Source organism: Rhinoraja longicauda, chromosome 5, assembly GCF_053455715.1.
Source record: "Rhinoraja longicauda isolate Sanriku21f chromosome 5, sRhiLon1.1, whole genome shotgun sequence".
NCBI lineage: Eukaryota > Metazoa > Chordata > Chondrichthyes > Rajiformes > Arhynchobatidae > Rhinoraja > Rhinoraja longicauda.
Genome location: NC_135957.1, coordinates 38,085,247 through 38,106,228, shown reverse-complemented (window position 1 = coordinate 38,106,228; position 20,982 = coordinate 38,085,247). Strand labels below are relative to the sequence as shown.

General features: G+C 39.3%; 1 protein-coding gene and 1 long non-coding RNA gene across 6 annotated transcripts in view; one reads left to right on the top strand and one right to left on the bottom strand.

The window, feature by feature from the left end:
- Positions 1 to 3,266: 3,266 nt before the first annotated feature.
- On the bottom strand, positions 3,267 to 20,345 carry LOC144593562 (uncharacterized). The gene is made up of 3 exons (XR_013547268.1): positions 20,119 to 20,345; positions 19,508 to 19,543; positions 3,267 to 3,346 (listed from the first exon to the last, which is right to left on the bottom strand). It is a non-coding gene; the product is annotated as an uncharacterized LOC144593562 (long non-coding RNA).
- The window catches only part of klhl29 (kelch like family member 29), a 303,479-nt gene continuing 302,388 nt past the window's right edge, over positions 19,892 to 20,982 (top strand). For 2 of the 5 annotated variants that reach the window (XM_078399310.1, XM_078399306.1), the window contains exon 1: positions 20,699 to 20,816. The gene's annotated coding sequence lies outside the window, so the exon portion shown is untranslated. Of the gene's footprint in view, positions 20,367 to 20,698; positions 20,817 to 20,982 lie in introns of those variants that run through there. The other 3 variants (XM_078399307.1, XM_078399308.1, XM_078399309.1) reach the window with 3 other exon arrangements.

Below are 20,982 nucleotides of genomic sequence, written 5' to 3'. Positions count from 1 at the left end.
AAGGGGGGGAGGGAGGGGGTGAAGGGTGGGGGCGAGGGAGAGTGGGGGTTGGATGGAGGGGGGAGAGGGGAGGGGGGAGTGGGAGGGGAAGGGGAGTGATGGAGGAGAAGGTTCTGCACCAATGCAGGAGTGGTTTGGGCCCAACGGGTCCACTTGGTCTAGTATCAAATAAAGAGGAAAGATTCGACTGAAAAAGAGACTCAACCCAAAAAGTATAGTTATCATTCTAAATGATGGTTTATCAGCTGTTTGAGGCAAGAAAATGTTTTGCTCAGCTGGGGTTCACTGACTGCTACCACAGTCATGCCTTCATGAAGAAGTGAGCATATGACAAAAAAAATGTAAATTCTTTGCGAGTTCTGTTACTTTTCTGACACAACAATCTTCAAGGACTCTCTATATGGAGGTGAAATCATTTTGATGGCAAATCATTGACTCAGATCGTGTTTGTGAATTCCTTCATCAACTATTTTTAATCTCCCTCAGTAACAATGCTGAATAATTGGCAGAAAGAATTTAAATATCAATTTCCAGTCTCTATAATAGATCGGTAATATTTTGGTTTGTGATCCAAAATTATCATTTATTTGTGGATAGGTCTTTGAAAATGATTTATTAATAATGAAACATGAGTTAAAGTAATAGGATACAGTCTGAAAAACGGTCTCGACCAGAAACATCACCCATTCCTTCTCTCCAGAAATGCTGTCTGTCTCGATGAGTTACTCCAGGATTTTGTGTCTATCTCAGTTCAGTTTAGTTTATTGTCACGTTCCGAGGTACAGCGAAAAGCATTTGTTGCTTGCTAACAAGTCAGCCGAAAGACAATACCTGATTACAATCAATGCATTACAATCAAATGATTACAATCAAACGAAAATAGCTACCTACAGTCACTATATCCATGGACTATCCCAGAGTGGAACATCCTTCCCGACACCACCAGATGTGCACCAACCTTGTCACTCTTCAAGTCAAAGCTCGACAACTTGGACATGGATCATCTCACCAAACTTGCCCACATAAAAATCTAAATGATCTTTTTGCAACCAGTACCACTCGAGCGAAACCTGCATGAGATAGCCCAGCTGTTGGCAGTTGTGCAGTAGAAAACAGAAACAGAAACGGTAGAGCATTGACAGTGTACAGATACATGATAAGGGAATAACATTTAGTGCAAGATAAAGCCAGCAAAGTCCGGTCAAGGATAGTCCAAGGGACATCAAAGAGGTGGATAGTAGTTCAGCACTGCTCTCTAGTTGTGAGAGGATGCTTCAGTTGCCTGATGACAGCTATCTTTGGTGTAAACCAGCATCAGAAGTTCCTTCCTGCACGATACATTAAAAGCATTAGATGAAGCAAGAAGTGTAGTCTATATGGAGCTTGAACAAGGGCTGGGCTGGATGGTCTATTTTTATACTCTATGTTCAATTTCATTCAAAATAGTACTCGTCAAGCTTTTATCGCATTGAACAGGGATAAAAAAATATAATTGTGCATATTCGGGATATCTTGAAATAAAAACCGATATAGTTTTAAATATTCAACATGTGAGGCAGCGTAACTAGAGAGAGGGAAACAGCGATGACACTTCAATTCAATGGCCTTTCATCATAACTGGAAATGGTAAAAGTTGTTACTGCTTTAAGCAGGTAGAGAGGCAGCAATAGAGGACAGAGGAGGAAATTCAAAAATTCTGATGTAACTCAGAGGGTTTAACTGAAGAAATGCTGAATGAGGATGTAAAATAACATGGGTTGGGTACTGAAATTTGTATTCGGAGGTGACACTGCAGGAAGTGTAATTAGGAATAACAAAAGATTTATCAATTTCTGCCGTCCTATCTGGTTATAATGTGAAATTATAGAATTTGATGTATAATTCAAAGCCTGCGCTTGAGAGTTTTTGGAAAGGTTCATTTGAATAGCGTAGGAGGGCAGAGAGAGAGAGAGAGAGGTCAGATTGAAAGTGCAGTGCAAATTAAACTGGTGTGGAACCAGAAGCTTTCAATTACATTTCAAATTCAGCGAGGGTTTTCTGCAAAGTGGCCACACAATGTACATTTAGTCCCTGCGGCATGTAGGAAATTGCGCTGGGAGCAGAATTCTAAATTGACATAAGTATAAATATTTGCGGTTTCACCTAGAACGAACGTTTGGGGCTCTTGACATGGTATAGGTGTTACTTACCTGCCACAGGCAGAGGTATGGGAAGAGGAAAAGATAATGAGGGTGAGTGAAGAATAGAGCAGGATATCACTGAGGGAATGATTCGGTAAAAAAAGTGACGGGAGAGGGGAGAATACGTGACATTGGTAGTTTCATGTTGAACTTGGATGAAATAGCATAAACTGATCGACTGAATACAGGCTGTTGGAAAACAAGATGGGGGTCAAAGAGACCAGAAAAGCAGAGAAGAGTTTAGGGGAGAAGTGTGGGAAATGGGTTGGACATCATTGGGAGGTGGAGAAAAACCTTGGTTGAGGAAAACAGGAAATGTATCAGTAGGAACATTCAAGTAACATCACCAGATGTAACAACTGGCAGGATGAAGTGTGATCAAGATGACTTTGGGAGTCAGTGGGTTTGTACTGCATGTTCGTCAGTACTATTTCCCAGAAATTGAGATAGAAGGTTGAGGAGAGATGGAAGAAATGATAATGATGTTTTAGAGGTTGGGTTGGGAAAAATAAGCAGCAGCAATTTAGTCCATGATGTGAAAAATGAATAAATGAAAAATATAAAGCCCCCGAATATCAAAGTAAATCATGCCATACAGCTCCAGAATCACAACTACTTATGCAATAGGACAGATGAAGCTGGTACATGGGCTATTATTTTACCAGGTTCTGTTATGCATTTTATTTAAACCCAATTGGCTGAGATATATATATATATATATATATATTAATCAAATACACTGTAATAAGCGAGTCAAGGGAAAATTAAAAATATACTTTTAAATTGGTGTTACTAACTATTCCCTTGCTACATATGGACCGCACAGACATCAAAATGGCATAATCATTTAACATTTTGATGTGCATAATCGTTCAAGCTGTTGTACTTTCAAGCTGTGAAATGACCTTTCAAAATGAATGAAAAATGTAAATTAGCAAAATGAAAGAACAATAGTAAAAACTGAGACAGAGATTTATGATCATGACTTTTCAGATTTGCCGTTGCTAAGTTGTCCTTTTGGGATGAGCAGATGCATTGTCAACAGCACAACAGAGTATTTGGAGAATTTCAGATGTAGTACTTTACCATATTTTTAACCATTGTCATCACTTCATGTAATCATGACTTTTCTTCCTCAAGGTCTCAACATTAGCCTTCAAAGCTGCCTAAGAATAAAAATAAACAAAAAGATGAAATCTATCTAATGGCAGCAGCTATTTTTTTGTAGCTGAGCAGTTACGAAACTTTAATTTGTATCAAGCATAGAAATATGCCTAACTATTATGAATTAGCATTATGTAAAGTTAGGAATTTAGGGTCACAAATTTGGGCCACATACTCTACCACTGATACATGTACTGCAGAGAATTATTTCTCTCCCTCTGGCCTCCAAGCCCTTGTATGTAATCCAGTGGTTTCAGCCATGCCCCAACACTCTTTTTTCCAGCATTTACAAAGCCCAGACCTTGGATGCCCTTCATCCCCCTCTCCTCATGTTTGCATTGCATCCAAATACTGTCTCTTCACCTCTCATTTACAATTATGTTCTCATATTTTTTTTGCCTCCACATACTCCTGCTCAAAACCCAATGCTCTCATTCACCAGGCCCTCACAATGGGCCTGATTGTGCTACAAAGCTTTCTTCCATCTCTTGTTGAACCCCATTCATCAGAGGTGTGGTTGGAAGCAGCCTGACTTTTAAATCAGTAAACAGTTTGATTGTAACTTTAGAGATTGGACACAAAATTCTTGACATTATGGGCATTCAGCAACCTTCCAAATACTTGATTGTACTTGTGTTAATGTACAAATCATTGTGACAAAAAGACTGATGAACAAAATTGTAAATTACAAATTCATAGTATCAATTAATCCTTCATATGGAAATCACATGACTTCTAAGTAGTCAGTTATTTTCTGACAAACTCTTTTGGAACTTATCTTAATCACTCAACATATTTTTTTGTATCCTGCAATACAAACAAAATAAAGATGCCTGGATTGAATCTATTCAAGATTGTGTTTATATATATTTTTTTATTGAACTTTACAAAAGTGTAATCATCCAGTAATACTGCAAAGCAAAAATAAAACTCAATCATTTGTACAGTAAAACAAATGTTATCTTTTATAAATTGAATTACTAGTAAGCATCAACTGTACTTGTTTCTATACGCACTAAAAAAGATAAATTAATGAATTAATGAATGAATAAGTTTATTAGCCAAATATGTACACATACAAGGAATGTGCCTTGGTGCTTCGCTCGCAAGTAACAACACGAACATACAGTAACAATTAAGAATAAAACAAAAAACATTAAAACATTACGAATACAACATTACGATTTAAACGTGTGAGTGAAATAAACCAGAGCAAAAAGAGGCTACAGACTTTTGGTTATTCAGTAGAGCTACTACTCGCGGAAAAAAGCTGTTTTTATTTCTGGCTGTGGCTGCTTTGACAGTCCGGAGTCGCCTTCCAGAGGGAAGTGCTTCAAAGAGTTTGTGGCCAGGGTGAGAGGGGTCAGAGATGATCTTACCCACTCGCTTCCTGGCCCATGCAGTGTATAATTCGTCAAAGGGGGGAAGATTGCAGCCAACAACCTTCTCAGCTGATCGAACGATTCGTTGCAGCCTCCGGATGTCGTGCTTGGTGGCTGAGCCAAACCAGACCATGATGGAGAAGGTGAGGATGGACTTAATGATAGTAGTATAGAATTGGACTGTTATTGCCTGTGGCAGATTGTGTTTCCTCAGCTGCCGCAGGAAGTTCATCCTCTGATGGGCCTTTTTGACTGTGGAATCGATGGTGGCCCCCCATTTAAGTTCCTTGGAGATGATGGTTCCAATTAACTGAAATGACTCCACAGATGTGACTGTGGTGTTGCGGATGGTGTGTGGGGGGAGCGGTGAGGGAGCTCGCCTAAAGTCTACAATCAATTCCATCAAGTGGCATCATGATCCATTGCATTGTATCCCAATTTTCCTTCCATACTTCCATTCTAGTATCAGATTAGAGGATTTAGTATTATCTATTTTGGAGGCATCAAAACATTATAAATAATTATCGGGATCCACTAACCTTGAGACCAAAGAAAAGGAAGCACAGCATTTCATGAGTTTGCAGTGCCTGCATACGTAATTAATTATTTTTCAATGTGTTTACTACAAATTCCAACCAACATAATTTATTATTGCTTATGCTGACCATAGTTGGTACAATCATATAATAGTTAAAGAAGAGAACCATTTGGGTCATTAGGTCCATATGACATGGTTTGAATTAAGACCGTTCCACCCAACAGCCATTCCCTCCATATCGCTGTCAATCCCTCCTTCCTGGTACTTATCCAGTTCTCTTTTGAATAATTCAATTGAATCTTGCTCAACTACTAACCCTGACAATGCATGCCACACTCTAAACACTCACTGACTGAAGAGTTCTTACATCTTCATCAATAAGAACAGTTTAATTCTATCTACACTCCATACCCTTCACAATTTGAGATATGTCTTCAGATTCTCTTACAACACTGCACTAAGGAGAATTACCCCAGGTTGTTCAGTCCATCCATAGTCCAGGAATTTTGTCACTTCCACACTCACTTTAAAATCCTTATGTAAGGCTCCCAGAGTTGGACACAATACATCAATTATGGTTGCACCCGTTTTTTATCCAGTTTAATTGTTGGTTTTGTACTCTTTCCTCTGTTGATAATCCAAGATCACTGGAAAATCTCTTAGCCACTATTTCAAACTGCACTGCCACTTATATAGGGAATGGGAAAGGGATATGGGGAAAAAAACAGGAACGGGGTACTGCTTTTAGATGATCAGCCATGATTATATTGAATGGCAGTGCTGGCTCGAAGGGTTGAATGACCAACACCTGCACCTATTTTCTATGTTTATAATTAACAATGCAAATATACCACAGATCTCTGTTCATGCACCCCTTTTAGAATTATTCCCACTATGTCATATTGCTTCTCATTCTTCATACTAAAATGTACCATTTCACTTTTCTCAACATTAAATTTCATCTGCAGCCTATCCACTACTCTGTCTGAATCTCCTTCTGTTCTATTGCTATCATTCTCACACCAGACCAAGTTTTCCATCATCTGTAACTTTGGAGATGGTGGCCTATACACGGAAGGCCAAGTTACCATCAGGGGGCGCAGTACGATGGCTGCCTCGCCAACGGTCTGTCTCGTCTTTTTCCTTCTTTGTGTTTTTAGTTTTTTGTAAAATGTATGTTTTAATTTATCTTTAGTTTAGTATTATGTGGAGGATGGTGGGGGGAACTTTTTTTTATCTTTCCTCGACAGAGATGTGACTTTTTCCATGTCGTATCTCTGTCTGCACTGCGGCCTAAGATTGTGGAGCTGGCGGCCTCTTGCTGGGACCTTGGGAGCTCCAACCGCGGGAGCCTGCAGGACTTAACATCTCGGAGCTGGCGATCCCTTTGTCAGGGATCGACCTCGGAGCTCCAACCGCGGGAGCCTGCGGACTTTAACAATGTGGAGCTCGCGGTCCCTGGTTAGCAACCGACTTCGGGAGTTCCAAGCTGCAGGAGCTTCAACCACCCCGATTGCGGGAGCTTTGATCGCTCCGACCTGGGAGCTTCGATTGCCGGCTGTGGGAGCTTCAATCGTCCATTCTGTGGATGGTTTGACTACCCCGACCATGGGCGAAAAGGAGGAAAGAGATAAAGACTTTATTGCCTTCCGTCACAGTAGGGAATGTGGTGGAGCCACTGTGGTGGATGTTTATGTTAAATTGTTATATAGTTGTGTGTCTTGTTGCTTTTTTGGTATGATTGTGTGGCAAACCAAATTCCTCGTATGTTGCAAAACATACTTGGCTAATTACGATTACGATTAATAATTTACATGGTACCTCTAGTGGGGCTCATCAGTTGTCCTTGTGTATCCTTTGCTGAAATTCATTGTACTTTAGCAAGCAGTACAAAAAACAACCTATATTACTGCGCTTTGTTTCCTGGTATTAAGCCAATTTCCTCTCCAAGCTAAGACACTCCATGGCTTTTTAATCCTCATGAAAAGTCTATTATATGGAATTTTATTGAATACTTTTTGGAAGTCTATGTATTCCACATCAACAGTAGTTTCCTCATCAACTCTCGGTTTCATCAACAACAAAAAAAGCTTATCAGGTCAGTTAGATACAATTTCCCTTTACAAATTCACACTAGCTTTCTTCAATTAATCTGTATTTGTTCAAGTGACTGCAAATTCTTTACCTGATTAGTGTTTATGAAATTTTCCCTTCACAGAGCATAACCTGGCTAGTCTATAATAGCTCAGTCTATAAAAAGTGAACTAAATGTTTCTGTAAAAAATGTTATAAAAATACAGCAAAATGCTCTCATTACTGGCATGTATGGAATGTTTTCAAGGCAATAAAATAACTGGGCAAGTGGAGTTCTATTAAACATCACTGCACTGATATCAATGGAACCATTATGACCAGAGAACAGTAATGATTCAATTTTGTCAACTTATTTCACTATTGCAATCTGTTTTGGATCTAAACGGACAGGTAGCAAAAACCTACCGAGAAGCTATCTCTTTAAACATAAAAAGAAATACCTTGCAAAGATACCAACTAGTAACTGACACCATTTAGAAATACTTTCACTTTATAAATCTCATTAAGTCTACTAATACTTTACACATGTTTAATAATACTTTTATCAAACTTATTAGGCCTTTGTTTTAAAGATATAATGGATTTCCTGCAACATTATTTCCGTAGTCATTTTAATACTAATTAGCACATATTGTACATGTTATGATAGGCACTGATAACAGGAACTAAAGTCTTGCAGTGAAACATAAAGGCCATCATAATGCAAAAAATATATTTGAATCGACAAGGTCAGCTTCAAACAACCATTCCCTGTAAATTGTCCCAGTGTGAATGTTGCAGACAAATGTGATGGGAGATCAAACCAACATATTTTGTACATATTCCTTTCACCTATTCATCTTACACACATCCATCCGTCAATGTAACTACCTCAATTTAGGTTTCAAGGCACCGTTCACCAATTTCAAGCATGAGACAGTATGAGGATTCCACTCTAAGCTCCCAACAGACAAGTCCATCTGGAACACATTTTGGGTTAAAACGGCCTTCATAAATTGGATGCCATGACTAAATTTTATAAATAGACTACTTTCAATGAACAATGCATATCTACACTTGAAATGGCAGGGATTGATGAAGATAGTTAGCACACGGATTTACTGGTAGGATATCCTGTCCGACTAATTAAATTGAGCTTTTCGAAAAGGCAACTAAATATATTAATGAGAACGATGGGTTGATTTCCCGAATCAACTAGTCACAGTATTCAATCTCTCAAGTCTACTGTCCTCATCTACCTCAAGAAAACCTCCATCTTTCCAGTACTCAGGAAATGTAAAGTGATCCATCTCAATGACTACCACACAGTAGCTCCAACATCAACCATAATGAAATACTTTGTAAGATTGGCAAGGACCCACATCTGCCTCTGTTTTCCAGTCAATCTTCACCCTTTACAACTTGCATATAGGTGTACCTAGGATGGATTGGAAGCACTAGTAAGAGCATGTAAACATAAAAGAACTGCGGGCAAATTGTAGGATGATGGGTGTATTAATAAGTTTGCAGATGGCTTTGTTGTCTATTGACAATGTGAAATGTGACCCAGGAGAAGAAGAGGATATATGACGCTGGCAAAGCTCAGTTATGATGACACTGAATGGTGGGACAGGCTTGAGCAATAAGGTGGCCTGTTCTTGCTACTGTTTTTTTGTGCTCTTCTTGTGTTATTCTGAGGATGAGAGGGGGCTCCTTTTAAGAACATTGTTATTCATGTCCTTTTTTTAATTTAAAAGGTGGTGTCAGGTCAGCCCACAGTAAATATGATATATTTTGCAAATGCTTCATAGTGTGCCATTGGTAAAAGGAACAAATGTTTGGGGTGATGGATGGGATACCAATCAAGCAGCCTCGTGTATCCTGGATGGTGTAAATCTTGTTCCTAATGGTGCTGCAGTCACAATGGCATTCAGTCCAATTAACTTTAATTGAAGTGGAGAACTGCAATAAAGAATTTAATACTTTCACATTATGATAATATTTCCAAATGAAACAGATACCAGAGGTAATGTAAAATGTTAACACAAAGCAAAGTTGTGGTTTAAACATTAAAATTTTCTAATAGAACATTAGAAGTATAGTACCTGGATCCAATCCTGGGAACTACACAATGCATGTGGTCACCAACTCAATAATTTCAAAGCATATTTTTCTTTTAATTTTTCCTCTGTACTCACCAACCCGTTGCCCTTTCAATGCTGGTGCTGTATCTTAATAACATCCATTTCTACTTTGCACTTTTTTTAGATTTGTTCAGTCAAAGGGACTGTGGGTTTATGGGCAATTTTATTATTCATTTTACTGTTAATCTCAAGTTGATTTCAAATTGAAAAGGCAGTTAAAACCGTGGAATTTCTGGAGTATGACAAGGGGCAAATCCGATAAAATTGCAGCTGGGTATCTACCACAAAGGTTCAAGCAAAGATACATTTACAAATCCATAGTTGTAAAATCAATAGGACGTAATGTTATTTCGATTTTAAGTGTGTGTTGAACCTGATATGCTATAGTAAAGTAAAATGTGGATGCTTGCAATTGGGATTATACATCAATAGGTGAATGACAATATGTAAGAAGGAACTGCAGATGCTGGTTTATACCAAAGACACAAAATGCTGGAGTACTTCAGACTGAAGAAGGGTTTCGATCCAAAACATCACCATTCCTTCTATCCAGAGATGCTGCCTGTCCCGCTGAGTTACTCCAATATTTTGTGTCCATCCATTTCTATCTAAGTTGTGCAAATGTTTTTTGATTAAAATGTGCCAAAACCTTTTCTGCTAACTAAATGAGGAAAGTAACAATTATAAATTGATGGTGCGTTAAACTACACTGCAAACTGAGACGTGTCTATATTTAATCAATAAAATTAAGCATATTAATATAAATATTCAAGGAGGTTGCAATTTTAATGTGTTTGTTTTAGACACATTTACAATGATAAAATGTCTCATTTTTAACAAGTATTTTTTAGTTTAGTTTAGAGATACAGCGTGGAAATAGGCTCAAAGATAGACACATAATGCTGGAGTAACTCAGTGGGAGAGGCAGTATCTCTGGATTCAAGTAATGGGTGACGTTTCGGATTGAGACAACTTCTTCAAGGAAATAGGCCCTTTGGCCCACTGAGTCCATGCCGATGATCAATCACCAGCTCACTAATTATATGTTATCCCTCATTTGCATCCGACATACCAGGGGCAATTTACAGAAGCCAATTAACCTACAAACCTGTACGTCTTTGGAATGTGCAAAGAATCCAGAGCACCCAGAGAAAACCCACGCGGTCACAGGGAGAACGTGCAAACTCCACACCACTCATAGTCAGGATCGAACCCGGGTCTCTGGCGCTGAGGTAGCAGCTTTATCACTGTACCACAGTGCAGCCCTTTTAGTTAATTGTTGTTGAAGAATCTGTAGTAATCCTTAGCATGAGTGCAAAATTATATCTTTCCCACATTTGGTGATCATTCATGAGTTTTTTTACAACTAATATCCGTCATTAAATAACTAAATGTTTTGCAGTGAATATTTACTGTTCCAATTTATATATACACATGACTGTGTATGCCTGTGACTCTGGTGTGCCTCAGGGTTCAGTGCTGGGCCCGTTACTGTTTGTCATCTGCATTAATGGATGAGAACATACAGGGTAAGATTAGCAAGTTTGCTGATGATACAATAGTGGGTGGTTGTGCAGATAGCAAAGATGATTGTGAAAGATTGCAGCAGAATCTGGATCAATTCGCCTGGTGGGCTGTGGAATGGTTGATGGAATTTAATATGGAGAAGTGTGAGGTGTTGCATTTTGGGATGTCTAACAAGGGCAGGACCTACAAAGTGAATGGTGGGCCGCTGGGGAGTGTTGTAGAGCAGAGGGATCTAGGAATGCAGGAGCATGGTTCCTTGAAGGTCGAGTCGCAGGTAGATAAGGTGGTCAAAAAGGCTTTTGGCACATTGGCCTTCATCAATCAGAGTATTGAGTATAGAAGTTGGGAGGTCATGTTGCAGTTGTATAAGATGTTGGTGAGACCGCATTTAGAGTATTGTGTTCAGTTCTGGGCACCATGTAAGAGGGAAAGATATTGTCAAGCTCGAAAGGGTTCAGAGATTTACGAGGATGGTGCCAGTGTTAGAGGATCTGAGTTATAGGGAGAGGTTGAGTAGGCTTGGTCTCTATTCCTTGGAGCGCAGGAGGATGAGGGATGATCTTATAGAGGTGTATAAAATCATGAGAGGAATAGATGGGGTAGATGCACAGAATCTCTTGCCCAGAGTAGGGGAATCGAGGACCAAAGGACATAGGTTCAAGGTGAAGGGGAAAAGATTTAATAGGAATCTGAGGGGTAACCTTTTCACACAAGGGGTGGTGGATGTATGGAACAAGTTGCCAGAGGAGGTAGTTGAGGCTGGGACTGTCCCAACATTTAAGAAACAGTTAGACAAGTACACGGATAGGAAACGTTTGGAGGGATATGGACCAAGCACAGGCAAGTGGGACATGTTGTCCGGTGTGGGCAAGTTGGGCTGAAGGGCCTATTTCCACTCTGTATCACTCTATGACTATCTAAGTTAGTAAACTGTCTTCAAGCCTGGATGCATCTTGTGTGTGCTCCTATGATTACTGACACCATAACTTTAAAAAATGCAAGAAACATGTATTGATCTCCACTATAACCTTGGATAAAAAATACAAGAAAATTCTAAGATGCATTTTAATATTTTTCTTTATGTTCTATGGAAAATATCTCAAACCAGTCCAAACACTTTCGATGTCTCCATCTAGTGTTTGCTTTTATTTTCAAAACATTCACTGGAACACTTTGGTACTTAATCATCTAATATATTTTCTTCAATCTTTAATTCATTTTACTTATCTTATTCACTTTTACATCATAACAAACAGATTTGTTTGGATTTTGGTCATTTCTAAATATCCAGCTACTTACAAGGATGATGCTTTACCTGATTCTACTTTGTGCATATAGAATAGCCATGAGTAAAGTTAGAATATAAATACTGCAATAAAATCAAATGTAATCCATGTGTCCATATTACATCCAAGGACACTGTAGAATTATTTTGATTTATTAATAAAACATCAGTATTAAAAAATCAGTTGTTTCCTAGATACTTGCTAGTTCATATTTCAGCTTCTTCCCCAAGTGGCCGCATCTTAACCTTACTGATTCAGAGTGCTTTATAACAGCGTCGTTTAGGAGTATAACAAAAATAGGCCCTTATGACCTGAAATAAATATGCATGTTACACACATGTGCTTCTTCAATGTAACTGAAGGTAGATTGCATGAACACACATCAGTTGGAATCTACCAATCTCTTTTGACAAACACCTTTGTTAAATTTATTAGAACAGTTATTGCAGCAGCAATAAGAGTCAATAATCACTACAAAGTTAAACCAACCTTTATTCCCTTCACAATGTTGTTTCAGGCATTCTGCCCGAGTCATATTTCAAGTCTCCAAAGCCTGCTGACAGATAAATTTAACCTCAAAATCTAACAGTTCAGAGGTAGCATTTTTAACAAATATAATTATTCTAAGGTTAGCTTGTAGCATAACAGTTGACATATTCCTTACCAACTTTATCACAGATTCGTTAGTATTTGTTTGTGCCCTATAAACACACAAACTTGATCTCTGTATTTTACAGTCTCCAAATAAGCTCTGAAAAATCCAGAAAAATACAACTGCAGTCTGTTTTATTCCTGATGGAACCTACACATGTTCACTCCAAGGTTAATATGTTACACTCCTTGAACACAGATATAATGGTCAAATCAATTTCCCTTGTACCTGCTAATTAACTTTTTAGAAACTTTCTTTGGAGCTCTCCAAATAACAATGCTACATTTTAAATGATCTGCAGGATGCAGGGCGGCACGGTAGCGCAGCGGTAGAGTTGCTGCTTTACAGCGAATGCAGCGCCGGAGACTCAGGTTCGATCCTGACTACGGGTGCTGCACTGTAAGGAGTTTGTACGTTCTCCCCGTGACCTGCGTGGGTTTACTCCGAGATCTTCGGTTTCCTCCCACACTCCAAAGACGTACAGGTATGTAGGTTAATTGGCTGGGTAAATGTAAAAATTGTCCCTAGTGACAAAATTGTCCCTAGTGGGTGTAGTGTTAATGTACGGGGATCACTGGGCGGCACGGACTTGGAGGGCCGAAAAGGCCTGTTTCCGGCTGTATGTATATGATGATGATATGATATGTAGGGAGTTGCATTCAACTCCCCCTGAAACTGATTTTCAATTGGCTTAGATGAAATACAGTTCACCTGTTATAACACCTAATTTTCATTCCATTCATTTCTTGAGAACAAAAAATCCAATGGTTGTCTAAAGAATGGATACCCGAGAAACACTCCATTGAATCTGTCCCAAAGACAAACATTCATGAAGATATGGAATAACAAAGGTTAAAGATGTAAAGTTTACCTGAATGGAGTACTTTCAGTGCATCTCCATCTACCTTCACCCCAGGTCTGGAATCCAGATGTCTAGATTATGATATTGTCTCTGGCCTTTTTAATGAATATTTCAGAGTCAAATACCTTATATGTCAATAAATCCAATCTAAATTGGTTTCCATTGAGCCATCTGATGTTCCCTGTTGTACCATTCACGCTCTTTATTAAATTAATACAGTGGGAAAGGTAATCCCACATCAGACACAAGAAGAAAGAAACTAACAAGATACACAACAAAGTGAAGGTAATATATAACAATGAAAAGGGGATTAATCTCTTCTGATTTTTGATCCCCAAGAGTTATTCAATTGTCTAACCCGATTTTTTTAATGTACAGGTTCACATCTAATTTCTTATTACATTGCATCAGAGGATCCACCGTCTACTACATCAAAGATCACCACCCTCAAATGTCTAGAGACTTAGTTTTGAACCAATTTGTCTCTGCAGCTAAATTATATCCACTGCTTCTATGTCCAGTTGCATCTTTGTTTTTCTTATTTTAACAAGATTGTTTCCCCAAATATTTCTTCACATCTAAATAATTTAAAGCTGAGAGTTATCCATAATATTCCATTTTGAGTTATTTATGCTATGTCTAGATATAGGCAGCCTGAACTATTGTGGATCTTTTTAAGGGAATGGAATTGCAGTTGAACAGGACCATTTATAAATTGCAAGTTACAAACTAGGCAGTGGAGAGATACTAACCTGCTTTCATATTCCTCCAGGAAACACCTGTAGTTTAATGCCAAGAAATAGCAGAGACCAACCAGCCAGAACTCTCTTCTGCCAGTAGTCCCTGCATGTCATGTGAAGCCTTAGTTATTGGTGAAAATAAATGTGTAGTATTTATCACTATTGTGTTATGAAGTGTTGAAAGTACTTGGACTCACCTTATACAATTGCACTCATACACCCCCAGAACATATGTCATATTTTCCTTTGGACCTTTTACCAAACCATGGCAACATTGTAAATGTTTTCAGATAGAAACACCTTATTAAATAATTAACCTTTAACTTTGTAATGGTATTTCACATATTTTGTTATAATAGATATGTAGGATTATATTTCTGAATGACACTCTACATTTGATTCACAGTCACTCACTTTTGCTTCCCAACGACTTTACATTATTTGTCAGTTTAATTTTAATCTTTGAAAACCATGAAACAAAATTATCTTATATGATCTAATGACGTAAAACAGCACATTTAGAAATTCTGCCATTAATTAGTGGGCCTTTCTGCCATAAGAGCACTTGTCCTTAAACTTTGCAAGAACAGCAATTAAAGTTTTCTAAAGACACTTTTATGATATGCAGAAAATGTTAGAATGTGGAGAAGAAAGCAAAATGTATTCCGTCAGAAGTCCATATTTCCGTGCGGAGCTAGACTTTGAGAGTAATTATTGTATGCACGGTCCTTATGGAACAGGGTTAGTGAGCTATTTGATAGAAATGTGGATGGATATGCATAACAGTCAATATTCAAGAACCAAGAGTGTTTAATTGTCATATACATTGAACCATGAAACCATGAACAGACCAATGAAATTCTTACTTGCTGCAGTTTTACAGGCACATTAACACAACAAATAGGTGTACAATAATCAATATACAATAAATTATCAGTGATACTATGTAACCAGACCATAACAGTCCAGACTGAAGTGTGTGGTTCAAGCTCAATAAAGTTCCTGTAATTGTTGCTGTGGAAGGGATGTGGTCAGGTTGTGCAGAGCGGTTCAACAGCCTGATGATTAATGGAAAGAGGCAGTTCTCAAACCTGGAGGTCATGGTTATCAAGCTCCTGTACTTCTTCTCAATTGTTCCAATGAGATGAGAGCATGGCCAGTGTTCTATGGGTCCTTGATGATATTAGCTGCCTTTTTGAGACTGTGTTTCCCCCAAATGGTGAGGATGTCAACACCTGACAATGTTCCAGACTGGCAATGTTCGCCACTTTCTGTAGTCTCCTTTACTCTTGGGCATTTGAGTTACCAAAGCAAGCCATGATGCAGCCAGTCAGTGTCTGCACTTGTAGAAATCAGATAGTAAATGTTAAGCACTGAAGAAAGATTAAATGGCTGTGTTCTTAAGGCAATGATATCCAAATTTATTAGAAATGTTGGTTTCCTAAGTAATCAGATCTGGTTGGTGGTTTTCTACATAACATGATCGATATATTTCAGCCCAATGTAGTTATATATTAGCTAAATGCGTTTGTTTGCTGCGTACTACTGTGGGTGACAACACTAAAGACACTTTTTCAATTATTCCTTGTTTCAGCTGGCAACAAGATGATTCTTTGTGCAGGCATCTAAGCCTTTGTTAACCTAGAAAGAATTAAGTTTGGCAGCATTTTCAAAATTTACAACATCCAACACCAGGAAGGACAACGCAGTCAGTCCTGGGAACTCCAAGTCATCAACAATTCTGACCTTGATAGAGGACTTCATAAACTGCACCGAAATCATGCAAATCTCCTCCTAGTACTTAACAACGATACCTACACAGGTGTGGGATCTGTAGATTTTGTCACAGGGGTTTGTTGGTCAGGGCAGGATAGGTGGGAAGATTCTGATCTCCTTCTCCCATTTATACCAGGCACAGGCTTCCATGTGCACCCAATATCAATATCAGAATTACATTGTCACCCCAAATGGTCCTTCTCTAGTTTAAATGGTCCCAAGACACAGTTAGAAAATGGTGTGTTGCAAAGGAGGCTTTGAGAACATCTATAAATCTTCTCCTGTCTTCCTGGTAGCATCAGAGACCTTGGAGTGATGTGTTGGTTTAGGGAGATGGGCATGCAAGTGCTACTAACTGAGTGGAATTGAGCTTCAATGTTGGGGATGTTGACCCAAGACAGACACAAAAAGTTGGAGTAACTCAGTGGGAAAGGTAGCATCTCTGGAGAGAAGGAATGGGTGACGTTTCGGGTCGAGACCGTTCTTCAGACCCAAGAGATTTTGTTTCACATATGCTTGAAAATTTTGTTTGATTTTGCAGAAACCATGTCAGTGGGACTACTTCTCTGGTGCTTTGAAATGTTTTCTGTACAGTGTCCAATACTGAGAAAAATTCAGGAAGTCAGGGATCATTGGTGCCTGGTAGACACTGAATTTTGTGTTGGGTTAGATGTTTGCCTCTTCAAACATCCTTTCTCTGTTATGGCAGTAGTTTGTGCTTGAACACAGAACTAATTCACTATTGATTGGTATTGCAGTATATAGTCAGATGGATTATTGTTGAAACTACAGATTTAATTTTTGTTTCTGAATTCACTGCAAACGTATTATGCCAAAGAGTTCAAAATCAACCTGGGTTTGAAAACAATAATATAGAAAATTCATAAGAGCAAACACCCAAGGTAGCAAATCAGTAGAACCTTTGAAGTCTAGAAATGATTGAGTTTAACTTATAATCCCCATGGAACAAAATGACATTCTCATCAGAAATCAATGACTGTCTTAAGTTAGTAGACAAATAATTAGGTCGGAGGTGGTTGTTTACCTCAGAAACAATACCAGTAAATCAATAAAAATTTAAAAGTATTGCATGGATAGCTCATGAATTTACTGTCACACAAACGAAAAGGAGAGCCTGTACAACCTGCAAAGTTCAAACAGCAGCAGCCTCAGCTGTTTGCAGCTGAAGAGAAACATGAAGCAGTTTACTTTGCGCTCTGTACCTGGTTAGATAAAAATTATATCGTTCCATTCTGCTTTTATCTTCCCTGTACAGATGCACTGGTACTAAATCATTCTGTGTTAGTTCACCCATTGTGGTCTTTACATAATGTATGCCCCAAAAGGTTCAATTAAAAAAAGAAAGTTGTTAATTATACAAGATAAATAAATTGTAAACATTGCTTACGTGGAGGTGTCCAACAAATTGATCTGGATGTTTAAATGAGATGTACATTTCTCAATTCTCTGGATGTTTAAATGTCATGTCAATTTCTCGATTCGCATTTGGGACTGTAAAATAATCCTCATATTTGGTTTAAGAGCAGAGTTCAATTTCTTGGCAAGCAGTGACCAGTAACTCAAATGGAAATGAATACATAGCAACAATGAGCAGACAAGGTAGTTTCAATGAAAGGTTAGGAGCCACACACACCATTGACGAATAAAGTCTACAAAATATTGATCACAATTCAACCTCTGTGTTAACAAACCCTACGTTCTTAATATATTTTCACTAATAATGTCTGTGTATGAAGTTTCTATAAATAAATGCAGTAATTTATGAAGCTAATTTGATAGTCTGTTAGAAATCTATTTATAGTGAGTGCTTATTATTACTCTGTTTGGAATGAGAATCTTGCCAAGGCACCTCTTAATTGATGCTTTGTTCCCTAAGTATTAAGCTGTACAGCAGCATGCCATCACATTTTTTCTCCTGATGTGCAAGCACAAACTAAATAAAAAATCCCTCTTAAAATACTTCGCTCATTGCATGATTCATTATGAATTTCAGATTTTTACTACGGAGGTGAGGTTTAGCAACATAATTGAAGATCTTGGAACATTGACATTTGCCCTTTATATCTGTAAATCAATAACGTCTTGAAATTGTTATTTTAATTAAAAAGTTAGGTATGAAAATAATCAACCGACTATTTTAATGGAGGTGCCTACATTGTGCTTACATTACAATTGAACCATTTACAGTGTATAGATACATGATAAGGAAATAACATTTAGTGCAAGGTAAAGCCAGCAAAGTCCAGTCAAGGATAGTCCAAGGCTCACCAAAGAGGTAGATAGTATTTCAGCACTACCACAACCAGAGAGCAGTGCTGAACTACTATCTATCTCTTTGGTGACCCTTGGACTATCGACTTTGCTGGCTCTACCTTGCACTGAATGTTATTCTCTTATCATGTATCCATACACTGTAAATGGCTCGATTGTACTCATGCATTGTCTTTCTGCTGACTGGATAGCACGCAACAAAAGCTTTTCACTGTACCTCTGTACATGTGACAATAAACTAAACTGAAAACTGTATTTTATATGTCAAGGAAAAGATCATTTAACGCTTCATGAAAGTTTTATATGAACGTACTATGATTGTACACCACACAGATTAGCTTCCAGGTTGCAATCTGATAGTTTATATATATTTTAGGAAGGCTTGACACAAAATGCTGGAGTAACTCAGTAGGGCAGGCAGCATCTCTGAAGAGAAGGAAGCAATGATATTTCGGGTCAAGACCCTGAAGGCTTTCTCTCTTTTAATGACAGGAAGGGCCATACCATTGCTTGATATAAGAGTTTATATCAAGCAATGTATATTATACATTTGTCATATAAATTATTATTACCAATTTATCTGTTCATTGTGCATTGTTCACAATAGGGCAAAATACATTCTTGCCCTTCTTCACTCACACCACCACCACCATTGGGATTACAATCAGGTGTGGATGCATTGCCGGCTAGAGGTCAGCACCGTGCTCTGGTGACAACTGTGTCATACCACAGCCTTAACTGTCGGTGGAGCGGCTAGCAATTTCAAGTTTGATGAACTTCAGCGTGCGACACGATCTATTTGGCAGCATACGTCGAAAAGCTCGAGTAATAATCCCTGTACGGAAGGCGTGCGTCAAGGCAACCAGCCCCTTCTTTATTTACTTGACTCACCATTTCATACTTCCTTTCGTTTTCTTCCAGTTCTTCCTTAAAACAAATAATACATATATATATTTAGAAATGAGACGTTTCATTTCCGTAAAACAAGGTTACCATTGCAAATATGGTCCCCCTCCCCACCTCCTCCTCCCCTCCCCTTCAGGAGAGGGGTTAATTGCGCCACATCGGTCCATGTATAAAGCCAAAGAAAAGGTCCAAATCGCCCAGCGGCTGCAGGGGACGCGCTCAATCGGATCCATTATTGCAGAACCAGATCACACCTGGTGTGCACGGGGGCGCGCGCGCGCGTTCCCGCTCAGCGTGAGCTCGCACAGTCCCGCGTATTGCGCGCCTCCCTCTGCCTGTGTCTCTCCCCAGTTGCAGGGGAGGCTGAGGTTGATGCTGAGCGCCCGGCTCCAGGTCTACTCCAGCTGGCGCTCGCTCGCTCGCTCACTCGCCCGCCTGTCAGTCAGTCATCAGTCCGACCCCAGTGCGGCCGCTGCACCCAGCAAAGGGAGGGCGAGCAGCAGCCGGTCAATAAACAGTCGCCTGTTTATCCACGGAGAGAGGAGGGGGGGGGAATTAAAAAAGCGTTGCGAATTAACAAGATGAAAGCCATTTACCGTCCTGCTCTCAAACGAAACCTCGCTGTTTAAAAATCCGGAGCGCAAGAGGGGAATGAAATAACAGTCTGCAGAACCGCTGGCTGCAATGGTTTCACCTCAAATATCTGGAATCTAAAATAAACTGGACATCTTTCAGGACTCCTGTCCGTTTAACCCCAAAAGGCAACCCTCCCTCCCCGCCTTGCCCGGGCGTCTAAGAATTTGCAAGGACGCAACCTCCAAACTCTGGACTCCGGTGAAGCAAGGTAAGCTGCGGTGAATTTCTCGTTTCAGTCAGCGGGCGGCTTGCTTGTCTTCGGGCAGGGTGGGTTGTTCTGGTGAAACAGGTTAGTTAGCCTGTTTGCAAAGTGACCCGACGGTTTAAAAGTTGAATGCTTACGACGAGCAGCCGCTGGGACTTTTGTCATGTAATGTGCTCCGGCTCCGAGCTGGGCGAGCGGTGGAGGCGCTACTGCCTCCAATCGGCGGCTGTGCTGGGCTGGGCACACACACACACACACACACACACGCCTGACACCAGCTCCAGGGCACGCTACGCTTGCGCGCCTCCCCGCTCTATAAAACTTGCTGTTCGCCAGGGAAAGTCACACATTAAACATTTGGATTTATAGCGGTCTGTACATTGGAAACCCAACTAGGTATAGGCTGCGTTAAGTGGCTGATAAGGGTCTCTAAGGAGCGAAAAGCACCTTTAGGTAAGCTTGTTATTCTGATGTTTCTTTCCTCCTTCTGGTCGAATTGTGTTCTTGACTGACTTTGCGCTGTTTTAATGTACTACTTTTTAAATTGCCTTACATTATGAAATATGGTCTGATGTTAATTTACCAGTCGGAGGTATATATTTTTAGGAACCATTATCAA